Here is a 24,484-nt window from a genome sequence, read left to right as displayed (position 1 = left end):
CCCTTGCTCTGAGGGCTGTGGGGAGTGTCCTCCTCAAAAACATAATTTTTATCTGAAAATCAACTACGCTGAATAAAATGGCTATCTCAAAATTTTGATTGGATGTGTTTGGGGAAATGGTGGGCGTGGAATGGTGTTAGTTGCCTTCCAATCACTTTCGACTATTAAAAAGGACTCTAGCCGTTCCAATTTCCAATCGAATGAGTCCTTTTCGAAGTTTCTACTACTCTACTATTCGATACGAAGTGCCCTGGTATGGAAAAAAAAGATACATTGTGCCAACATCGTTCTGCACTTTGGGAGCGATATTGCACTGCCTCTGAACATTTCAAGCCTTCCCAGGGCATAACTTACAACCCTTGTCCTGAGGGCTGGGGGGGGGGGCGGGTGTCATTCTTAAATACCTAATTTGCACAACTTTCAACAACATTGAAGAAAATTGCTCTCTCAAAATTTCAAATACATGTATTTGGGGACATAGTGGGCGTCAAAGGAGGGTTAGATGCCCTCCAATAACTTTCGAATATTAAAATGGGCCCTATCCCTTTCAATTTTCAATCGAATAACCCCTTTTTGAAGTTTCTACGACAACCCTTTCTATAAAAACCTTATATACCCCACGGCATAACTTACAACCCTTGACCTGAGGGCTGTGATTGGGTTGTCATCCTCAGAGACATAATTTCCGGATATTTCAAAAACGTTCAAAAAAAATGGCAATCTCAAAATTTTGATTGAATGTGTTTGGGGAAGTAGTGGGCGTGAAAGGGGGGGGGGGGTCACTTGCCATCCAATCACTTTCGACTATTAAAAAGGGCACTAGCCGTTTCAGTTTCTAATCGAATGATTCCTTTTTAAAGTTTCTAAATTCCCTTTTTAAATTACCTTTTAAGAAAGTCACAACGCTTTCTATAAGGAAAAAACTTTGTTTTTGTAAGTTACGCCCCAGGGCGTAACTTACAACCCTGGCCCTGAGGGCTGTGGGGGGATTGTCATCCTTAAAAACATAATTTCCAGACTTTTGAACTACGTGGAACAAAATGGCTATCTCAAAATTTTAGTTTGATGTGTTTGGGGAAACGTTGGATGTGACAGGGGTGTTAGTTATCCTCCAATAACTTTCGACTATTAAAAAGGGCACAAGCCTTTCTAATTTCTGATCGAATAAGCTCTTTTTGAAGTTTCTATAACATCACTATCTATAAAAAACCTTATATGCACCCAGGGCATAATTTACAACCCTTGCCCCGAGGGCTTTGAGTGGGTTATCATTTTCAAAGACCCAATTTCTAAAACTTATAACTACGTTGAACAAAATGGCTATCTACAAATTGTGATTGGATGTGTTTGGGGATAAGGTGGGCGTGAGAGGGGGATTAGTTGCCCTCAAATCACTTTCCACTATTAAAAAGGGCACTAGCCCTTTGAATGTCCAATCAAATGAGCCCTTTTTCAAGTTTCTACGACAAAGCTTTAAATAAAAACCTTATATGCCCCAGGGCATAGCTTACAACCCTTACCCTGAGGGTTGTGGGAGGAGTGTCATCGTCAAAGACCTAATTTCCAGGACTTTCAACTACATTGAACACAATGGCTAACTCCATTTTTGATTGGATGTGTTCGGATAAATGGTGGGCGTGGAAGGGGTGTTAGCTGCCTTCCAATCACTTTCGACTATTAAAAAGGGCACTAGCCATTTCAACTTCCAATGAAATGAGCCCTTTTTGAAGTTTTTACGACAACGCTTTCTATAAAAAAAAATTCTAATATGCCCCAGGGGCATAACTTAAAACCCTTGCCCTAAGGGATGTTGGGAGGGGGGGGGGGTTGTCCTCCTCAAAGACATAGTTTCCAAAACTTTCAACTACGTTGAACAAAATGACTTTCTCAAAATTTTGATTGGGTGTGTTTGAGGAAACGGTGGGCGTGAGAGGGGGGTTAGTTGCCTTCTAATCACTTTCGACTATTAAAAAGGACACTAGCCGCTCCAATTGACGTTTCTAGAAAGCATTTTCTATAACAACGCTTTCTATAAACCTTATATATCTCCAGGGCATAACTTACAACCCTTGCCCTGAGGGCTCTGATGGGGTTATAATGCTCGAAGATCTAACTTCTAAAACTTTTAACTACGTTGAACAAAATGACTATTTCAAAATTTTTATTGGATGTGTTTGGATATATGGTGGGCGTGAGAGGGGGGTTAATTGCCCTCAAATCACTTTTGACCATTAAAAAGGCCACAAGCCCTTTGAATTTCCAATCGAATGAGCCCTTTTTCAAGTTTGTATGACAAAGATTTCAATGAAAACCTTATATGCCCTCAGGACATAACTTATAACCCTTGCACTGAAGACTGTGGGGGGAGTGCCCTGCTCAAAGGCATAATTTCCAGAACTTTCAACTATGTTGAATAAAATGACTTTCTCAAAATTTTGATTGGGTGTGTTTGGGGAAAAAGTGGACGTGAGAGGGGGGTTAGTTGCCCTAAAGAGCACTAGCCCTTTGAATTACCAATGGAATGAGCCTTTTTTGAAGTTTCTACGACAATACTTTCTATAAAAACCTAATATGCCCCCAGGGTATAACTTACAACCCTTGCCCTGAGGGCTGTGGGGGAGTGTCCTCCTCGAAAACATTATTTCTATCAGGAAATCAACTACGCTGAACAAAATGGCTATCTAAAAATTTTGATTGGATGTGTTTTGGGAAATGGTGGTTATAGAAGGGTTATTAGTTGCCTTTCAATCACTTTTGACTATTAAAGGCACAAGCCACTCCGATTTCCAGTTGAATGAGCCCTTTTCGAAGTTTTTACGACAACTCTTTCGATACGAAGTGCCCTGGTCTAAAACCAAGAACCAAAAAAAAAAAAAATACATTCTGCCAACGTCGTTCTGTACTTAGGCAGCGCTATTGCGCTGCCTATGATAGTGAGAAAATCTTTTATCAGATAGTGAGAAAAGAATGACAAAATCTTTGGATATCTCGTTCACATACACAGTGACCGTCCACAGTGATCTAACTTTAGTAAGGTAAATGTAGTTTAACTTAAACAGTTATGCTTGAGTGCCATACTTGAATTACGGCTATTAAACAAAGTTATTTTCCAGGGGCCCTATAATATGACGTAGATAATTTCAAAGACCACACTGCCTTTCTATGACGATAAATTCACAACCATGACGGTACACACACTTTCCACGACGATTCCATACACAAGCTCAAAGGATTCTAAAAAAAGAGAGAAAAAAAAAAAATGTAATATTAACAACTCCTGTTCTCCCAGCTCATTCCGAGGAAGCAGGCACTATCGGGATGGCCAGAGATGTGATTAAAGCAGGCAGCTAAGGTACAGTTTATCTCGGAGGTCCTATATTTTGGGAGAAGGGGAGAATTTCAAAAAAGTAAAAAGCCAAACGATACACCAGAAATTATAGAGACAAAAGTTAAAATACTAAAATTTGGGTCCGGAAGGCCATTTGTGCCCCCCCCCCCCAGCGATTGATTTCAGCGAATCATGACCCACATAGCGGTGATGTTGAAAAAGTTGCAAATAAAAATATTATATTTTTTGGAGATTGCGCACAAGTCCATTTTTTGTGGGGAAGTGGGTAAAATAAGGAAAATATGAAAAGCCGTGATTTATCTCTAGAGGTCCTTCGAACTAATATCATTAAATATCTACGTCAGCTTCTCCTATTCTGACTGTGCGAACTTAGAAAAGAATGATACTGACTCGCGCAAATAAACTATTTAGTTAGAAAAGCTTTCTTTGAGAAAATTAAATCTAGAATTTTTTGAGCTGAAAATAGGCAAAGACTGAAAAGTTAAGTATGTTCAGTTAGTAGATCTCTATTTATTAAATGTGAATTTCTCGGGCTTACTTGTTTAAAAGAAATAACAAAAGTTCCCAAACCCCTTTTGATGCATCGAATTTGTACTATTTGTCGGATTTTTGTCCATGTTTAGATTAGAAATTCTGGCTAAAATAAATCGGTAAATGTCCCGAAAGGGCCTTTTTTCCGAAGTGTTCGTGAAAAGTCTTCTTACCCGAAGTCTGCTTTCTATTGCAGCAATATTTGTCATCAAGCGGTTAATTATCGTCTTGACCTTGCTGAGTGTTGAGAATTTATTCTCTTATTAAGCACCACTACTTTGATTTCTTTGTTTCAAACGCAAATACTGTTAAGCTGTTTCTATAATCCTTTTCAACACGTTTTAAAATTTAATATTGGAGGTTGCATTGCAGGTTATTAATATAGGAGGTTACAATATCTGGACTGATATTAAAACACTGTAGGTTTAAGAAGCTAAAGATTGAATTTGGAGGCAACATCAGATGCTTCCAGTGTCTTTGGAGAAGCTATGTGACGCCACAGAAGTCTGTTTACTGATTAGCCCTACTTGCCTTTGTACTTACTGTTCATGCCCTAATATTGTTCCAGGGAGATTTTAAGTCATACTTATTGGATCAGCAGAAAATTGCTATATTCCAAATGTGACTGTCCTAATGAAAATATCACTTGATGTTTCAAACGGGATATAGGCTATTCATAATAAAGGAATGATTCATCCAGATTTTACTCCTAGGAATTGTCTTGTTACCTCAAAGGAACTGTTTTGACTGATGATTATGGATTGATGGTTATTGTGATTGTGGAATATTGGTGATTGTGATTGGTGATTATGATCATGGCATTGCACAAGGTAGGCTATTCAGTCTGTCGGATTCTTTTACTGAATTCTATTATTTATTTACTTCTTTTTTTTTTAGACCTGAGAACATCGTATAGAAGGAGTTGTCGTGGAAAAAAAACTTTGAAAGGGGCTCATTCGGTTGGAAATTGAAAGGGATAATACCCTTTATTGCCATTTTTTTCAGCTTAGGATAATACCCTTTATTTTTATAGCCATTTTTTTCAGCTTAGTTGAAAGATTCGGAAATTATGTCTTTGAAGATGACACCCCCCCCCCCACATCCCTCAGGGCAAGGACTCTAAGTTATGCCCTAGGGGTATGTAAGGTTTTTATAGAAAGGGCGGCTGTATAAACTTTGGAGCGGACTCATTGGATTGATAATCAGAATTTCTTGTACCCTTTTTAAAAGTCAAAGGGATCAGAGGGCAGATACCCTCAACCACACTTTGTATCTACCCGAAATGTGTCAGATACAAAATTCGAGATGGCCATTTATTGTCATAGAAATCATTGAAGAGAGGTCATTAGATTGGAAATTGAAAAGGCCAGTGTCCTTTTTAATACTCGAAAGTGATTGGAGGCCAACCAGCCCCTCCCCGCGTCCATCATTTCTCCAAACACATCCAACCAACATTGTGAAATAGTGAATTTGTTCAACTTAGTTGAAAGGTCTTGAAATTATTTCTTGTGAAAGTACAAGGGTTGTAAGATATGCCCCGCGGGCATAATAGGTTTTTATGGAAAATGTGGTCGTATAAGCTTTGGAAGGGTCTGATTGGATTGGAAATAAGAATTTATGTTACCCTTTGAAGAGTCAAAGTGACTAGAGGGTAGCTACCCCTCCAGGTCTTGTTTTTCCCAAATGCACGTGTTAAAAATTTTGGGATAGCCGTTTCTTCAAAAATGGTCCAAAGATCACATAGCGAGGCCCTTGGAGTTGACACAACCCCTCAGAGACAGGTGGTAAGGGTTGTAAATTATGCCCCGGGATCAAATAAGGTTTTTATTGAAGGGGTGTTCGTTTGAGCTTTAGGAAAAAGCTCATTTGATTGGAAATGTATTATTCTCGTTCCCTCTTAAGTGTCAAACATAATGGAGGGCAACTAGCCCTCCATCCTCCTGGACATCCTCTTTTCCCCAAACACATCTGCTCGAAATTGTAAGATAGCTATTTTGTTTGCCAATAGTCCAAAGAGCATATAACAAAGTCTTCATGGCTGACACAACCCCTTAGAGCCCAGAGGCAAAGATTATAAGCAATATCCGAGGCATATTCGATCGTTGATAAGTTCGAATATATTTCGTTTAATTCGAGTGCGAATCTCCCTCTTAACTGTGTTTTTTTCTCTATTCCCTGTGTCTCGTCTTTTCTGTGGTTTGGTCTTCACATTACTAATAATCTTAAAACACTTCGGGCTCTGACAGTTTCTATTGCTAAGAAAATACAATTAAGATTGATATTCAAAAATTGTTGCAAACAGAGAGTAGAATGGCCCCTATTGATACAGAACGAACACCCTGCTGCCACCTATAGCTTTTTTACATAATTTATGCATATTTTTATGTCTGTTCGTTGTCAGTGAGAATGGAAAAACAAGAATTTTCTCACTTTGATGGATGTTTCAAGGTCGATTTATTTGCTGTTGTTTGTCCAGGTGTAATGACAATGGGGTGATTTACATAATCGATAGGGGAATGTATTGGTTTACGAAAGGGGGAATTAAGAAACAAACATGGCTTCATTGTTGTTTGGCTAGCCTAACCTGAGAAATTGATTTACATAATCGGTGGGGGAGAATGTATTGATTTACGAATGGGGAATTAAGAAACATTATGGTTTCTTTGATCTTTAGGCTAACCTAACCTGAGAACTTGATTTACATAATCGGCGGGGGAATTATTGATTCACGAAGGGGGAATTAAGAAACATTATGGTTTCTTTAATCTTTAGGCCTGAGGGATTTATTTATTATTGTTGTTTTGGACAAGTGCATGCTAGGGATGAATGTCAAGGTGTCCTGGAATAGGAAAACGAAAGTACATGCATCCTTCTCAGCCAATCAGCGAGTCGGATACATCCTCCTTCTTAGCCAATCAGAGAGCTGGTTACATATGGTTTTCCCCGTTACATAACAATTCACCCATTGAGATTTCGTATATAACGGACATGCATTGTGATTAAATTATCAGAAAGTATTGTGACACAATTGAAACAACAATGAATGTTATTGATGAACTTGAAGCCTTGGCAACTTCAATTTACCATGTAAGTTCTGATTTAATACATTTTTATTTTCAAAATAAAATTATTTTCATTGGTCACCCTCTAGTATATTTAGGTAAGTATCCCCCTCCCCCCACAAACCTAACCACCGTGCAATATTTATACTCACTAGAAAACATAAAATATGTTCTTTTTATTACCTAAACCCTCTCAACCCCCCCCCCCACTGTTTTTACAGGTATAATTCTTGCTAATAGAAATATTTCTCTTTTTTCGATAAATTTATTCTTTCTGTAAGCCTATCAAAAAGTGACAATCAAATTTTGTCTATCCCATAGCTATTAATAAACCGTTTCCATTTAAGCCACCGCAGCCGCGTGATTTACTCAAGAACATTTTTACGCAATGATTTAAAAAGGTGATAATTATCTGACACCCCACAAATGCACTTCCTGCTTGTTAATACTCTACGTTAGTGACTTAACCAAAAGGTTTCAACGATAAAAAGGATTTGTTTTTCTCTTTCTCAAATTAAAACGGTTTTAAGCAAAAAGAGATTGCTGTTTTTTAAGCTTGTGGATTCGTAACCTGTATTTGCCGGAGAACTGGTGAAACGGGATTATTTCCAAAAATAATTACTAACAATATATTTAGGACATTGATGAAAGGGGGGGGGGGGGGTTTGACATGCCTCAATTCTATCACCATTATTGTAAAATGAAAACAAAGATTTGCATGAAAAGTAAGGTTAGGTTGGGATGTCTATGAATAAGCCTTTTTTAATTAATTAAAATAGCATTTGATTCCTGAGTTCAGTATATTTTTACTTTTTGCTTTACTGAAAATGCTGGCGTAGGGGGGCCTTTCTTAGTGATAAATGCTTTTCTAGACAAAATTATGCGGATGAGGATACTAACTTTCTTTCTGTAAAAAGGGGGAAATTATTTCAATACTAAATTTTTTCTCTTTTTAAGGCCAATTATGAAGAATGTTCGTCGCCGCCACCCAGTAAGAGAGCAAGAGATGGTGAGGCAGCCCCATCAGTGCCAGCCCCCATACAGTCTGGGCATAAACCAAAAAGAGAATGGTGCATATGGATGGTGAACCCCGCTGGCTCATCTATGCAAGCCCATGACATTGCTGGCCCAGCTGCGCAAGAACATAGCGCTGCCGCCCCGCCCGCCCTCCAACACGCACTACCTGGACCATCCGGCACCCAAGTGCAGCCAGGATTTGGAAATGTGAGCATTTTTTTCCTACCTATATTATATAAATATATATATCTATTTCTTCCAATGTTTTTTAGTCTTTTCTTTTCACTATTTTTCAACCCAATATAAACTTATCTCAGCGGGATATTGAAAGATTTTTTCTCCCCAAAGGAAATATAATGTTCTCCTCTTTTGAATCATGTCAAGTGCATGCATACACCATTTGATAAATTATATTAGTCAAGCCAAAAAAAAAAAAAAAAAATGCTCTATAACCCGCTCATATTAAGTAGCAAAATCCATTGCATTATAAATTGATTTATTTGTGAATGGTTCACCTTGCCTCTACAAATTTTATAAAAAAAAACAACTTTATATCTGAATGAGTTGTGTATCATGAGAGGAGATGGCTATCCTTTTCAAATCATGTTTTTTTTCCACAGAGCAGATAAAGAGTATTAATATGAAATTTTATTTGGAGGGATTGTTTGAACAATATCAAATTTCCGCCTTCTATGTCATGCGACGTTTTAGACTGTAAATATCTTATACTAATATAAGATATGCTATGGGACCGAGAAGCGCCGCGGACCGGGGAAGCCCAGCGGGAAGTGCTGCGGGCCCGAGAAGCGCCGCGGGAAGAGCTGCGGGCCCGAGAAGTGCCGTGGGAAGCGCTGCGGGAAAGCGCCGCGGGAAAAAAAAAAAAAAACAGTAGGGATGATTTGAACACTGAAACTATTTTTTTTTTGAACAAAATCATATTGTTGCCTTCTATGTAAAGCGGCGTCTTATATTGTAAATACGTTATACTAAGTTTGAAATTCTTTCAGTATAATTAACCAAATGCTACTGTGCGCATACTGCTACTACTACTACTACTACTAAGCGCTGACTTTAAATAATACGTAAATAATAATCCAAATTTTAAAAGCAGTAGGGGATGATTTGAACACTTTGAAAATAAGCTATTTTTTTCATTTATAGATTGGACGACCATTGGTCCCTTATTCTTTGTCTTCCCCCTCATCAGTTGGAGAAGGTGAGGAGCTCTCCAACAACAACATTTCACCATGGAGTGATATCGCTAATTCCGACGAAATACCTGATAATATTAATGAATATTTAAATAATTTTTTAAATGGAGATAATAGCACAGTTGAGCTGAGGGACTTGAGCCAAAATACACTACAGCTTTTAAATGATTTCACAAACGAATTAACTGGGAACCCTTCTCCTCCTCCAGCCTCCGTTAACCTAACGAGTCCACTTCAAACAACTGAAGTGGAGCATTCACCAGATATTGTTGAACAACTTGGGGGAGAGGATAATATACAAGAGGAGGAGGGGGGTACAACTTTTCCCGATTTTCAATTGACCAACACAATTTTAAATGCAATAGTTGTTTACACTGTGACTTTTGGAGACCCTTTTAATTCACTTATGGGGGGGAAATTTGTTTTTGACCCCGTAGAAATTGTGCACAACTATGTAGATAAAATTGTGCACTTCTGGAGAACCAAATTCAATTGTGGGGGAGGGATTCAATTAAGGTTTCTATTGTTTTAAAAGTGTTCTATTTAAATGAGGGGAAAAGCGAAGTTTATGATCATTATGTACATTCCGAGATGCGTTTGGTTTATTCGAATTTAGAAAATTTTGAGGGTGTTTTCATGGATTGGGTAGATCAAATTATAACGCATCTTGAGAACTTTAACGAAAATGGGAGTGGGTCTCTAGTTCTTTTTGTTGAAAATTTAAGTGTAAATATTTATAAATTTAAGAAAGATTTTATTTTAAGAAGGGGGGAAGGGGCAGGGTCTGAGAAGTCAGTAGTTTTAAAATATAATTAAGATCTAGAAGGTTGTCAAGGTGTCCAGCGGATTTGTTTTGAAACAGGTCAAAAATGTTTCAGGTATGCTTTCCTCATATCAGCATTCGAGCCTCTAGCACGTGACGCTACAAAGACGAATTTAGACAATTGGGCTGTACATGGGAAGGACGGGTCCAATTTCCCCATTGTAGATTTTTCTTGTTTAGAGGGAAAATACCCAGTAACGCTACGATCCATTGATATTTTTGAAAGGGCTAATGCCCATTGAAATATCGGCGTTACTTTGGTTCAGTATGAAACTGAATTTGAAGATGGGGGTCGTTCTAAAAAGAAGGGGGTGGTCTTCCCTGTAAGGGGCCTGTCGATTGATTTGGTCAGACACTGGGTTTGGTTGTTATACACACCACCTAGTGACGCCGCCAATTCAATTGGCCATTTTAACCCAATCAAAGACATTAGTAGAGTTCTGGGGGAGGTTAAGAAACAGAGTGCCCGTTTCTACTGCCCAATATGCCTCTCTAGATTTTGGACTGAATTAAAATTGCAAAATCATATGAAGCATTGTATACGACATGGCTACCAGACAGTGGAAACGGTTTCAGGGGATAGGTCCATTTTGCGTTTCAAAAATTTCCAGAACACCCTTCTCCAGTGCAACAAAATATCTTTAGACTGTGAAGCTAAGCTGGTGGAGGTGAATGATCCCCAATATCCAAACCGAATCAAATAACACCAGGCTATTGCAGTGTCCTATGCTCATGCGCAAAGAGATAGTTCTAACACCATGCGGTTGTTAGAAATAGTTGAGACATTGGATGAGAACGAGTGTATGGTCAAGGCACTGACTAAACTAATTGGCACGGCTAATGGTGCTATTTCTCGTTTGAGAAATACCCATTATCCAATGGTGTTGTCTGCAGAGGATCGTCTCGCGATTAAAAATAAAAAAATATGTTGGGTTTGTAAGGGGGAGTTTGTAGAGGGGGATAAGGGGACTAAAGGGAAAAGAGGCGGTGGGAGGGGGAAAGTCAGAGATCATAATCACTTGTGGCAGGAAATATCCTCTGGGGGTAGCAAATTTCGGGCGGGAGCGCATCAATAGTGTAACTTAAATTTTAGCCAGCAGTGTTTTAACCCTGTTTTTATCCATAACTCAAATTATGACTTCAAATTTATTTTACCAGCCCGGGCACGGATGCATAGGGAGGGAGGGGGAGTAGATTGTCCCTGGGTAAACAATTCATTTACCTATAACATAATTCCCAAATCGGCAGACAAGTTGTTGCTTCTCAAACTGAAATGGCAGGCAGTGGATAATGGGCATACGTGCTGGAATAAAATCAGGTTTTTAGATTCCTTTAGTTTTTTTCCCAAGGCATTGAGTCAATTGATTCAAGTGCAGAAAAGCGACAATTTTGATAGCTTTCCCTTGCTTAAACAGCACTTTTCAGAAAGTGAAATGTATGACCTGATGACCTGCAAAGGTTCATACGCATACGACTATTACTGTTCTGGCGCTCGCTTAAGTGGGGTGAAACTACCTCCAATTGAAGTTTTTTACAATTCACTGACCAACAGTGAATGCACAGCCGAGGAGTATGATTTTGCCGAGAAGGTGTGGTCCAAGGGGGATTGTAAAAATAGGTGGGATTATTGTAGACTGTACTTGGCCAGTGACGTTCTAACTCTGTTGGATATAGTCTGTAAGAACACAGACCAGATCTATTCAGAGTTCGGGTTAGATATAGGCTACTATTTTTCCACACCCCATTTGGTGATGGATTTAATTTTAAAAATTAGCAGGGAGGAAATAGGCCTAATCACAGACGTAGATCAACACCTTTTTGTAGAGCGTTCAATGAGGGGAGGGTATGTTTTTCATAGAGACCGCGTCTTATCAACCGATCTGAGCGGACAAAGCACCGGTGCAAAGTCAAATGCAGTGTTCTTGGACATGAACTCATTGTACCCCTCGGCAATGTCTCACTACTCTTTGCCGTGTGGGAACTATCAATGGCTTGAGAATCCTCAAGTTGAGTTCCCCGACCTTGTGAGTTCCCCGACATTACCACCGTCGAGGACAATGGGCCACAAGGATGGTTCTTTGAAATTGACGGTCACATTCCGCTGGCGCTTCACGACTCAGTCAAAGATTTTGTCTTTCCCTGTATCAATCGGCCCGTGAGCAGGGACTCTGACGGGCCCCTCAATCTGAGCCCCTATAATCGATCGGTGGTTGAGGGTACAGAGATGCACTGGACTCCCTCTAAGAAGAAATTGAGTGTTGATTTAGACCCTAAAGAGATTTCGGTGTTCACAATATGGATTTCCACTGGATGGTGAACAATTGTTTCAAGATCATCAAAATACCTAGGGTTCTACAGTTCAATCAGCGACCATATTTAAAAACGTTTATCGACACTTTTGTCGATTAACGCTCTAGGGCAAATTCAAAGGTGGAGAAGGAAATGTACAAACTCATTCTAAATTCAGCGCTTGGCAAAATGTGTGAAAGCGTTCGTAACAGATCTCGCTGCAACGTTGTGAATGACCCTCTAGAGTGTGCAAGAATTATTGCCGATCCCAATTTTACATCATTCACGAGTATAGAGACTGGCATGGTTCTTCTACACAGGCGAAAGCAAAATGTGGTACTGAACAAGAATATAGCAGGCGGTAGTTCAGTACTGGAAATTTCAAAAAAGCTCATGTTGTCGTTTTTTTACAATGTGTGCAAGGTGCAATGGCCACGGGAGGGGAGGTTCAAGTTTACTATGGGGATACAGATTCTCTGCTGTTAAAGGTAAATGGGACTGAAGATTTATTGGGTGATCTAGAAAAGGGGGAACACATCAGCTCGCGGATGGATTTCACCAACTGGAATCCGTCTCTCTACCCCGAGTTGGTGAAACGTCAAGCCCCCAACCAACTATTAATGTTAAAATCAGAGACGGGGAGTGATTTGATATCCAGGGGGGTGTTCCCGGGCCCCAAAGTCTATTGCGTTGAAACTCATAGTGGGGAAGAAAAGAAGGCGTGTAAAGGCGTGCCTACACATTTTGTAAAGAGCAATTTCAACATGAGCGTGTATAGAGACTGTGTAGAAAGTAGCCTAGTGCCAAGAGAAGTGCTTGCAATTTACTCTCTACAGTATAGAAATTATACTGTAAGAGTGGACAAGAATGCAATGTCATGTATATCCAACAAAGTCTATGTGCTCGACAATGGTGTGAGTGTCCTACCTCAAGGTCACTATCGTATTTCAGACCGAGTTGAATGCATAGACTATCGCAATCAACTTGGTCTGGATAAATTAACCTAACCTGACTAACCCAACCACTAACCAACTAACCACCACCAACCCGTTCATAAATTAACTAACCCAATCTAACCACCTTAACCCAACCTCATATAACCCAATCTAACCACCACTAACCCAACCTTAACATAACCTGCCGCAGTGACCAGACAACTATTGTAGTGTTTTTTCCACCGCGGTTCCCGGGGGTGGGGGGGAAGGGCTTCCCGCGGCCGCCCAGGGGGGGGGGGGGGTCCCGCCCGCGGCCGGCCGGCCTTCGGCCCCGCGACCCCGGGGGGACACCCCATTTAAATTCACTGTAATGTTCAACTGTGCTATCCCGTGATTTTCAAGTGTTTTGTTTTCAGGTGTTGTTTTTTTTTGTCAGGTATAGAAAAGTGTTTAAAGACAATAAGTTCTGTAGATAAAAGTGTTGTTTTTGTACAGAAAAGTGTTTTTAAAGACAATAAGTGTTGTAGATAAAAGTGTTTTTAAGACAAAAACAAAAAAAAAGTGTTTTTAAATACAATAAGTGTTGTTCTTGTTGATGGACAAAAAAGTGTTTTTAAAGACAAAAAGTGTTGCTCTTCATGGACAAAAAGTGTTTTTATTTTTTGTTGTACATAAAGTGTTATCATTGCAGTTCATGTTGAACAAATATTTGTTTTCATGTTACCGAAATAAATGTTACCATGAAATTTTGTCAACTGTTCTTGTTAATGTACTAGATAGATCTAAGGGAAAATTATTGCTATTACTTATTCATTGGACACGTATGATTTACAGTTAGTTATATTTCAACTGTTGTCAGCAGCAGCAGCAGCATTTATCAATTTAAAACACCCTTCAGGTCATTTCTGTGTGGTCCCTCAATGTCGGGGAAAACAACACTTTTAACTAAAATAATTCAAAATTGCGATAAAATGTTTTTGGAAAAGCCGAAAAAAATCTAATATTGCCATAGTATTTGGCAAGAGTCCTATGATCAAATAAAAGCTATTGCCACAACCATACCAATACAATTCATACGGGGACTTGATGTTTTCAATAGTATTGAATTGAACTCGTGGTTGATTATTGACGATTTGGCTGAATACATTGAACAGTTTTCACAGGAAATGCTAAAGCTGTTCAGTGTACACTTCCACCATGAATAAATTTCTATAGCCCTATCTCTACACAATCTTTTTCATCACAGTAGATTTATGGGAACCCTTGCTTTGAATAGCACTATCTATATTATCTATCGGGTTGTTCGTGAGTCTAGCTCGCTCATGACTATCAATAAATAGATATAGCCCGGTGCCCCTACAGGGCTCGTGTCAGTGTACACTCAGGCGACTATCAGACCCTAGGGGTACATTTTGCTGGATCTTAATCAGAGCACACCCGAGGATCTACGCATAGTCACCGACATTTTCGAAAATGAAATTACAGTATATCTTCTGGTGAACAGTAGAAAAGGCTATTAGTTTCCATTATGACACTAAAGAAATTACACGAACAACGGTATTTATTTTCCGTTTTAAGCACTTCAAAACCCTTGTTTGGGAAGGCCATACTCAAACATGGTATTAACAATGATTTCATTATTCTAATATCTGAACTTTGTTTAAATTTAACTGAGGGCAATGTTCAACTGCCAGAAGGTGTTAGACAACAGACAAAGCAACATCGTTCCATTGTACGTGCCTTGGCTTGTAAAAACAAGGGAAACACTTTTAAAACAAAACGACTCCTTCAAGCGGGCGGTAGCTTCTTCACACTTTTACTGCCAATAATTGCAGGACTTGTAAACAGTTTTCTCTATAGAATAGGTAAACCCTATAAATTGAAACCATTTGAACTTGTGTTCTTGCCCATCGAAAAGTTTGAAGACAAAATAAGCAAATTCATTAATGATGAGAATATTGCCGATGACAAAAAACTGCTTTTACTTCAAGATGCATTGCGACGTGTGGACAAACATAAGCCTATCGTGAGAGACCCACCGCTGCCGCCACCGTCAATGATCCCTCCAAACAGGAAACATCTCCTCAAGATTCTGCAGCAGCACTGCAATCAAAGGAGAAGGAATTGAATTCAATTGTATCAAAAATTGGAAACCTATTGCCACTCACCTATCGTGAACAGAGTAAAAGAGTATTATCTTATCTCACGTTGGAAACTGATGATCAAGTTGAAGTCGATAGCACAGGGAAACGAATTATAATTCAGGGAAAAAGTTATAATCTAGTTGATTTAATTTGTGATATGGTGACGAATCGTAAAGGACTTTTATACTTTGTCAATAATCTGTACACCTTTCTATGCTCATCAAACTTTCCCAAAGGTATTATTGGCAGTAAGCAAATACTAAACAAACTAAGAGAATATAGTCCTCCACCAACACCAACGTCATTTAAAAAAGAAGAAGAAGATTCAATATTTGAAAATACTATCAGTAGCAGCAGCAGTAATGATTTTACAACACCTGTGGTTGCTAGTCAAAAGTGAAGACGAATTGATTCACCCTCCAGTGTGCAAAAGGGGAGCGGACATTACACTACGTGCTTGCGTTCAAAATGGATGAAGTTCTGAAAGGTGTCTATGAAAATATTGGTGAAGCGGGAAGTTTAAGTTCTCCCAAAACGCTTTCTAAAGCTGTCTCCGGCACCACCACCACATTGAAAAAAGCAAAAGAGTATCTAGAGAATGAACCGAGTTACACACTGCATCGGAATCACAGGCTTCGCAGCAAACAATATCGACAAACTAAAGCCTTTTTGCCTCTGTATATAATGCAAATGGATCTTTTGACTCTAGACGCAATTCAACGGCGTCACAATGCACCCTACGAATATATTCTGGTGACAATCAGTGTCTTTAGTCGCTATGCATTTGCCATGCCTCTGCGATCAATGAGTGGTGTTGAAGTTGCTCGGGTCATTGAAAGTATTCTTGAACAGGATTCGTATAGAAAAATTCAATCGGATCGTGGCAGTGAATTTGTTAATCCCCATGTGCAAAAGGTTCTATTGAAATATAATACAACACTATATCATAGTCATATCCCGATAAAGGCTGCATTGGCTGAATGATTAATAAGAACGATTCGTCTATTAATTTCAAGATATTGTACCCTGAAAAATACATTGGCTTCTATTCATGATTTAGATAAAATCATGCAGATATACAACCATTAACCTCATCGATATCTGTCCAAATCAAGCCCTCGGGAATTTCACTACAGTAAAAATACATTTGATGCTTTTCTAAAGCAATATTCCAATGGTGAAAAAGAAAAAAAATGTGAGGAAGAAATTCAATGTTTGGGATACTGTTAGAATTAATAGAACCACCAATCTTTTTGAAAAGGGGAATTATTTATGGAGCACTGAACTTTTTAAAGTGTCCAAAATCCTGGACACCGAGCCCACGACATATCAACTGCGAGACACCAAAGATGATGAGATTCTCGGTGGTTTTTATGAATATGAACTGCAAAAAGTTAGAAACACTAGCGAAATGTATCAAATTGAAAAGATATTAAAGAGTCGTACTCGTTGGGGCAAGAAACAGTTGCTTGTTTGCTGGCTAGGATACAACTCAGATTTTGATTCTTGGGTCAGTAATGACGATATTAACAATGCCCAATGATTTCTATGTGACTTTCTTGTCCAATGTTTCCGATCCTCTCTACAATGACTTGAATAAAACAAGTGATTTTTGGACGAAACTCTCTCCCACCATCAAATTCAACGACAATAGATAGTATGAAGTAGCTCTTGTCGACTGTATTCTCAAAAATACATATGACATCCTGAGAAAAGATCGTAAATATGAAATAAAAATTAGACCCTATGATTGGCCGCCATCCTCAAGTGATCAAGAACAAATTCAAAAACTCAATTGGTTGAATTAACTATACATTGAATTACCCTACGAGGAACTCGCTTGTATGAACGATTTATGTCGTTCCATTAATAAAAGAATTTCCGCTCGTAAAAAAGGAGCTTTTTATTTCAACTATTCAAAAGAGGAGGGCAAGATCTACATTAGTTCACCAATTGCCAACGAAAAGATTATTCTCAATGATAACCTTAAGGATGTTCTTGGCTTTAAGCTCAATATAATCAATGGTAAAAGTGCCGGAAACACTAATTTCATTTTTGCTGACTATCCGCCTGCCTTCTCCACAAACACTTGTATATTTCTCTACGCTTCATTTGTGGAAACATCTCGGGTTGGTAATTCAAATGTTCCCCTCCTACGAGTTCTTGAACGAAAAACCAATCAAGAACATATTCACCACTACAATATAAAGCATCTTCAGTATATTCCCGTAAACACTTCCTATTTGGAACTCTGTCAGTTAACACTAAGAACTGAATCGGGTGATCCCATAGCAATTTCAAATTGTTTTGCTGTGATTACATGCCATTTTCGTACCATCGTTGAAAAGCAAGATGTCTAATAAAAAAGTGGTATTCACTTGTTCTGGTATTTACTGCTATGTTAATACTGTTAGTCCAAGACAACAGGGCAATGGAATGGAGTGTTACAAGGGACACTCGTCAATGTCTGGCTATGGTCTTGGCACTTGGATTGCTAAGCTGTTTCGCTCTTCACTACCACTGGCTAGAAAATATCTTGTACCGGCTGCGACAGATTTTGCATCCTCTACACTATATGACTGGAGCTCTGGCAAGGATTTTTAAAAAATTGCTACGGAAAATCTTAGGTCCAGTGCGCAAACCCTTGGCGAAAAATTAAAACAAAATGGTAAAGGCTTAAAAAGGTCTAGAAACAATGCATCACTCATCAGTCTCCACTCAGGTAGGAAACGAAAGACATCATCCCTCTTGTCAAAGACAAGAAGGAAAAAGCGGACACGTGCTGTAAACAGAAGCCCCAGGAAGAGAATAATTAGACAAAAACTGGATTTCTTCTATTAAGATGTCCTAACTACCGCATAAGGATTCCCAACCCTCAACCACTATCTCATTGAATCTCTTCAATGCAGAAAATATTAATTTGAGTTTAAAGTACGGATATTCTAAAAAGTTCTATCCTATGTAATCCCTCCCTCTTAATATCCCCTTTCAAATTTAATTCAATGACGACCACTTTATGGAAATGTGTTCAAAATTTACAGTTTTGCAATTTAAACTCCGAAAATCTAAAAACAAATTGCCGATTTGGGCCGATGGAATATCCTATGAAAATTGTATATTACATAATTTATTTCGTCAAATCAGTGTCTACATAAATGGCACACTGGTGAGCACAAGCAACAATCTCTCAAATTATACAAGCTATATGCAATTCATGTTGATGACACCTAAGTCATACAAGGAATTGAGAGGCACCTCCAATGGATATGAATATATTACTAATACTGATAGTACAGATGCACTTAAAAGTGCTACAACTAGTGAATTACATTTAGTTGGAAAAATATATCATGAAATATTTAATATACCCCAATGGCTGCCGCCCAATGTTAAAGTGGATATAAAACTAACACTTGCACCCTCCAATTTCATATTGAGAAAAGAACTTGCTGTCAATCCGGATGTAAGTCTCTCCCTTACTTCGACAATACTTCATGTACGCAAACAACAAGTCATGAGTTCTGTTGCTTTGGCTGTGGAAAAACTGAGAGCCACTGGCAACAATATTAAACTACTTGTTCCTCATACAATCACCAATCAACGTCATATTGCCATGGGGTCACGCACCTTCACCGATTCATCCTTTATCAATGGTGAAATTTTCGTCAAAACTCGCTTTGGCATTTGTAAAAAGCGCCAGTGCAATAGGATCGTGGACTGAATGCCCACATAAATTCGAGATGTTTGGACTTTCATTTCTTGTGTGTAAAGTAAACGGCATCCCACTCTACAATCTATCTTTTGATAAATCCTATAGAACATTAAACGAGTTTACCATGCAAACCCTAGATCATGACTCTCAACTATTTGAAAATGGTATAACCGAAGATATGTTTGCTAAAACACATGGTATCATTGTACTGGATTTGTCTGGCACACAGGATATGAGTATAGTACGTACGGGGAGTGTGCGCTTAGAGTGCAAATTTGCCGACCCATTGGCTGAGAGTATTGCACTAATCTCACTAAACCAATATGAAACCTATTGGGAAATCACTCCCGAAGGCAGTGCTCTACTAGACTTGGCGCCATGAACACCAGTCAAGTAATCAATGTATTTAATATGGACCCCTACATGTCCCACTACAAATCCAATTGTCTACTCTCGGATTATCTTTGAAAAACTCAAAGTGTTAACAAAACCTTGATTATTGTTAATAGCAGTCCGTCGACTGTGCTGACAGGTCATTGGCTGTGCATCTTTCAAACAATGAAGACGATTTAATTTTTTGATCCTCTTGGTCTACCATATACATTCTACACACCTCACATCAGCAACTATATTGAGAGCAGTGGGAAAACTATTATTCAAAATCAGAAGAGGGTTCAGGATCTAACGACTAAAAGCTGTGGCTTCCATGCACTACTATATTATGTGTTCCGATTTCGCGGCTATACTTACAAGCATTTTCTCCACATTTATAGTGACAATCCACGTCTGAACGACTTTCTAGTGGAAAATATCCTCTCGGACCTATACAGTATTGATTTCAGTGCCCTAAGAGTAAAGGGCTTAAAAAATGTTTGTGAATTTGTTTATTAATAAAATGCATATATATACAACAATGTCTTTAAATCTTCACTTTAGATTTCTTCTTCGATGTATAGGCAAGGCAACTGTCGTGAACCACTAATGCTGGTAAATCATTTGGATTCACTGTATATTGATCTTGATTGACTGCAAAGTCAGGGTCACATTTTCTACAGTACAATGTAACTTCACTCTTGTCATATCTCTTTGTATAGTCAATGATACTATTTGCATTCATATTATGAAATTCACGAGTTTCAATCTGTCTATTTGAAGCAATATAACATACAATGTTTTCAAATGGTGAATCACATTCGGTAACTGTCAAATCAAAATCACTTGGTTTATAGTCATAGTAGGCTGTGTCGTCACAACGATGACGTAGAAACAAAATTGTCTTGTTACCCCAACAGTTGAATCGTAGACCAGATTCCTCTTCCCAGAATAATTTAAATCCACGACGATACCAATCTCGTAGAAATAAACTAAAATCACGTTTGGAATTCTTTCCAATCATAGCGGGGTAAGTATTCTCCCGCTGATGACATTTATCATAGTGACAATTGGAGCACAGGTGCCCTCTAGGGTGAGAGTCACACACTTCTTCAAGACATGAATTACATCCTTTAATTTGTACTGCATAGCCTCTATGTAATTTACAAGGATTACATAATTTACACTTTTCACTATAGTCATCTATAATTGTACAATTCTCAAATTGAGTCCAACTGCCAAGAGTGTACATGCACAATGGACATATATAGAACATTTTTGGTTTCCGATGTCAACTCACTCACAGCTAAAACGAAACCGATCGTCCTCGTTCCATAAATTCAATGAGGGGAAATGGGAGAGAGGAGTAGCTCTGTAACGTTACCCCTTTCGAATGACGGAGGATCCATCTACATTGAATCCATTGGCAATGTTTTCAAAAGTATATCCACAATATGATTCAGCTTTGTTCCAATTAATATATCAATAAATTGACTATAAGCACTTGAGTCACATTTTAAGTTTCATACAATAGTCCAATGGGGGAGAATCACTCCTCATTATATTGTCAAGGGTTCCCTGACAAGAGAATATCCTACGTTTAAGAGATAACTCGAGAAAATCGTCATCCAAAATCAAATGTTTTTCCATAAACACTAGATTTGATCTAATTCTCTCTTTCTCCCATTTATCCATTTTTCAATCCTTTCACTCCGACTGCTGACTCTAGACTAACCCAGATTCGTTAGCCCTAACCAGAAAAGAAAGAGAACATTTTCGATTTCGCAATCAAGTTCTCATAAATCCACTTCCCCTCGATTATGCAATCAAGTTCTCGGAAATTCACTTCCCCCTCGAGTCCTAGATCAATAATATTGTTCCCGTTAGAATTCATTGCGCATGTGCAACCTTTGTCCCGGAGTTATTACACCTAGACGAACAACAAACAAATCGACCTTGAAAATTTATGTCATTGACGCACTTTGATTACGCAATCAATTTCTCAGAAATTCATCTCCCCTAAAATTGCTGTTAACATCCATAAATGTGAGAAAGTTCCTGTTTTTCATTCTCACTGACAACGAACCATAAAACATACATAAATTGCTGTTGACATCCATGAAAAACATCAAATAAATTGACCAACACTCATAACCGTCCAAGAAACATCCATAAAAGTGAGAAAATTCATGTTTTTTCAAGTGAGAAAAATACTGTTTTTCCATTCTCACTGACAACGAACTGACATAAAACATGAATAAATTATGTAAAAAAAGTTGTAGGTGGCAGCAGGGTGTTCGTTCTGTATCAATAGGGGCCATTCTACTACAGAGAAGGTACAATAGAAAATCGCTTGGGAAATTATATTCTTCATTTTCTGATCATTCTATTCTATTTTTATATGGTTTTATTCCAATTCTGAAGTATATAGATCTCTGCGGACTTGTTATTTTAATTTTCTCGGTAACTTCTTTGCCCTCCTCCGTGGTCCCGGAATTGGCATCTAATATCACGATTCGGCCTCCCTGATTTACAGAAAAAAGTGACTGTGCTTGCGGGAAAGCTGTCGGAATCTGCAGGTGTTACTGCGCACCATTATTTACGTCGTTTTATCTAAATAATTGTTAAGTGTGCAAGCTTGCTTTTTTGTTTTTTGTTCTTGATGTACTCCACTTCTTTTCGTTCATAGTGGGCAATAAATGAATTATTATTATAATCATTATAGAGGTTTTTAAAGAACATTTGGTCGTATAAACTTTGGATCTAATGGGGTCATTTGATTGGAAGTTGGAAGATTTAGTGCCTTCTTTATGAGTCAAAAGTAAATGGAGGGCATTCAGCCCCCTCCCCCAAGCTTATTATTCCCCAAGAAACATTTGATTAATATTTTAAGAGAGCTATTTTGCTCAGCATTGTCAAAAGGTCCAGTAATTATGTATTTTGGGATTTCAACCTCCCCACAGTCCTCAGGGCAAGGTCTGTAAGTTAGGCAATTTGTTCACTGCTTACATAAAGTAGCCTATATGTTATTGAGAAAGGTATGCATGTTTGAACTTTACTTTCCAAGAAGACGAAGAGTATTCAGGTGAGCCTTTCAGAGAATGCTGAGGGTAGCGAACTAAATCAAAACACGTTATGTGTATATGAATTGTCAAAAGGACGTATCTCAGGAATGACTGATTATATCAAAGGAGATAATCAAAAATGTAATATTTGCATGCTACCAATACTACTACAACTACCACTAGTACTACTGACATACTACTCCAGCTACAATATTGAGGGGAAATTTGAACAAAATCAAAAGACGCTTTGGGCATGCATATTGTCAAAAGAGCACATCTCAAGAATTAATTTGGGTATTAATTTGGAACTTTCAGAGATTTTTAAAGGGGAAGATCATCTGACCTAAAGGCAAAATGTGCGTATTACTGCTAATACTACTATCACTGCGCATTTACTACTACTATTAAAACTTCAACTGCTACTTCTGTTACAACTATTTGTAAGGCTAAGAGCGTTGAGATGAAAATTTTGAGAAGTATATCTAGATACAGATTATCAAAAAGACATATAAGCAATACCATACCATTGGCTAACAGTATTACGTTGAAACCACCAGGAATTGATGAGAGTGTAAAGAGGCCTTAATTTTGTGTAATTTGGTAACTCAATTTCAGTAAAACTTGGTATACTCTTTCTCTAATAGATCAGAAACAAAGAGGCAATTTCAAATTAGCTTGAATTTGAAATAACTTTGCTTTGCGTAACTAATCATAAATTAGTTAAGCATCGAACGACTTTTGAACCCGTAATAAATATTTGAAGGCCTAATTTAGAGCAGTTTTGGTATAAAACAAAGAGGACTGCAAGGCCTCAAAATACTGGAAAAAACTACTTTTTAACAAAAAGGTTTGTGATTGGCTAAAAGAACGGGGGAAAGGTCGCTAAGCGAATTAAGTACCACGTTGAATATAACTTACGGATCAGAGACAAATCGGGGTAGTTTTCCTCGGAACCAAGGAATATGAGTAAGTGAAGTTTTTTTTAACTAGGATAAAAAACTACTACTAGCCTGTATAAATTTCCTTTGAGAACCACTGAAATAAGATAAATAATCTTCAAAGAGATTTTTGTTGCCTGGGCTAAACTCCGGTCTTATGTTGAATAGTGTTAATAGACTTAGTACTTACATTTGAGATATTTAAACTGAAATTGTAGTCAGAGCAGAAAATCCCATTTGAGGGTTGTCAATAGACTTATAAAGGCTTTATAAATTAAAGAATGCGTGATCTAAATAGAACAGATTAAAAGCAGGAAAATACGCACGCAAATAGCTTAGGACTCTAGATTTTTATTATATTTGGTGATTTGGGTTCATAATTTGGTTAGAGTATATTAATTAACCAAGGCTTGGGCCCTCTAGACAAAGTACAGCATTTTTAAGGATTAAAATAGGATAAAATTAGTTTCGTCCCAGAAACTGAAACTTGTGAATAACCTAAGGTTTAAAGAAAAAAAACCCTTAACCAAGAAGAAAATAGACTAAAAGAGCTTTGTGCCTCCACCTTCCAGTCTAGTGACCCTTGGAACTTGCCTGGCATTTATTAAATTCTTATATATAAGAAGATTGGAATTATCGGACAATAGCAATATTCCTTCATTGTGTATTCTTTGACGTTTATACGAAGGGGGACCCCACTCCTCTTTTTAGACACTAAGGCATTTTGTTAACCCGTGCCAGCTATTTATATAAAAGGCGACCTTGATTTTTACAGATAGGTCAGGGAAGAAAGGGGAATTATTTTTTCAGATTAAGAACTTCAATCTCTATCCGTCCATATAGACTCAGATTTCCCTGGTAAAGCTTAAGTTTATCGAAGTTCCAAAGAACATTAACTTCTTTTTCAAGATATAAACATAAGAGCTTGGTTTAGTGTAAACAAAAAAATTTGAGATCTAATCAAAGGGTTATTCTTAGTTTACGAGAAACAATAATCTGAAGCAAAGAATTCTAATTACCTTGGTAGCTAAGTCTT

Source organism: Artemia sp. Qi Xiang Cuo, chromosome 17 (assembly GCF_049724085.1).
Source record: "Artemia sp. Qi Xiang Cuo chromosome 17, ASM4972408v1, whole genome shotgun sequence".
Taxonomy (NCBI): domain Eukaryota; kingdom Metazoa; phylum Arthropoda; class Branchiopoda; order Anostraca; family Artemiidae; genus Artemia; species Artemia sp. Qi Xiang Cuo.
This window is presented reverse-complemented; position numbering follows the sequence as displayed.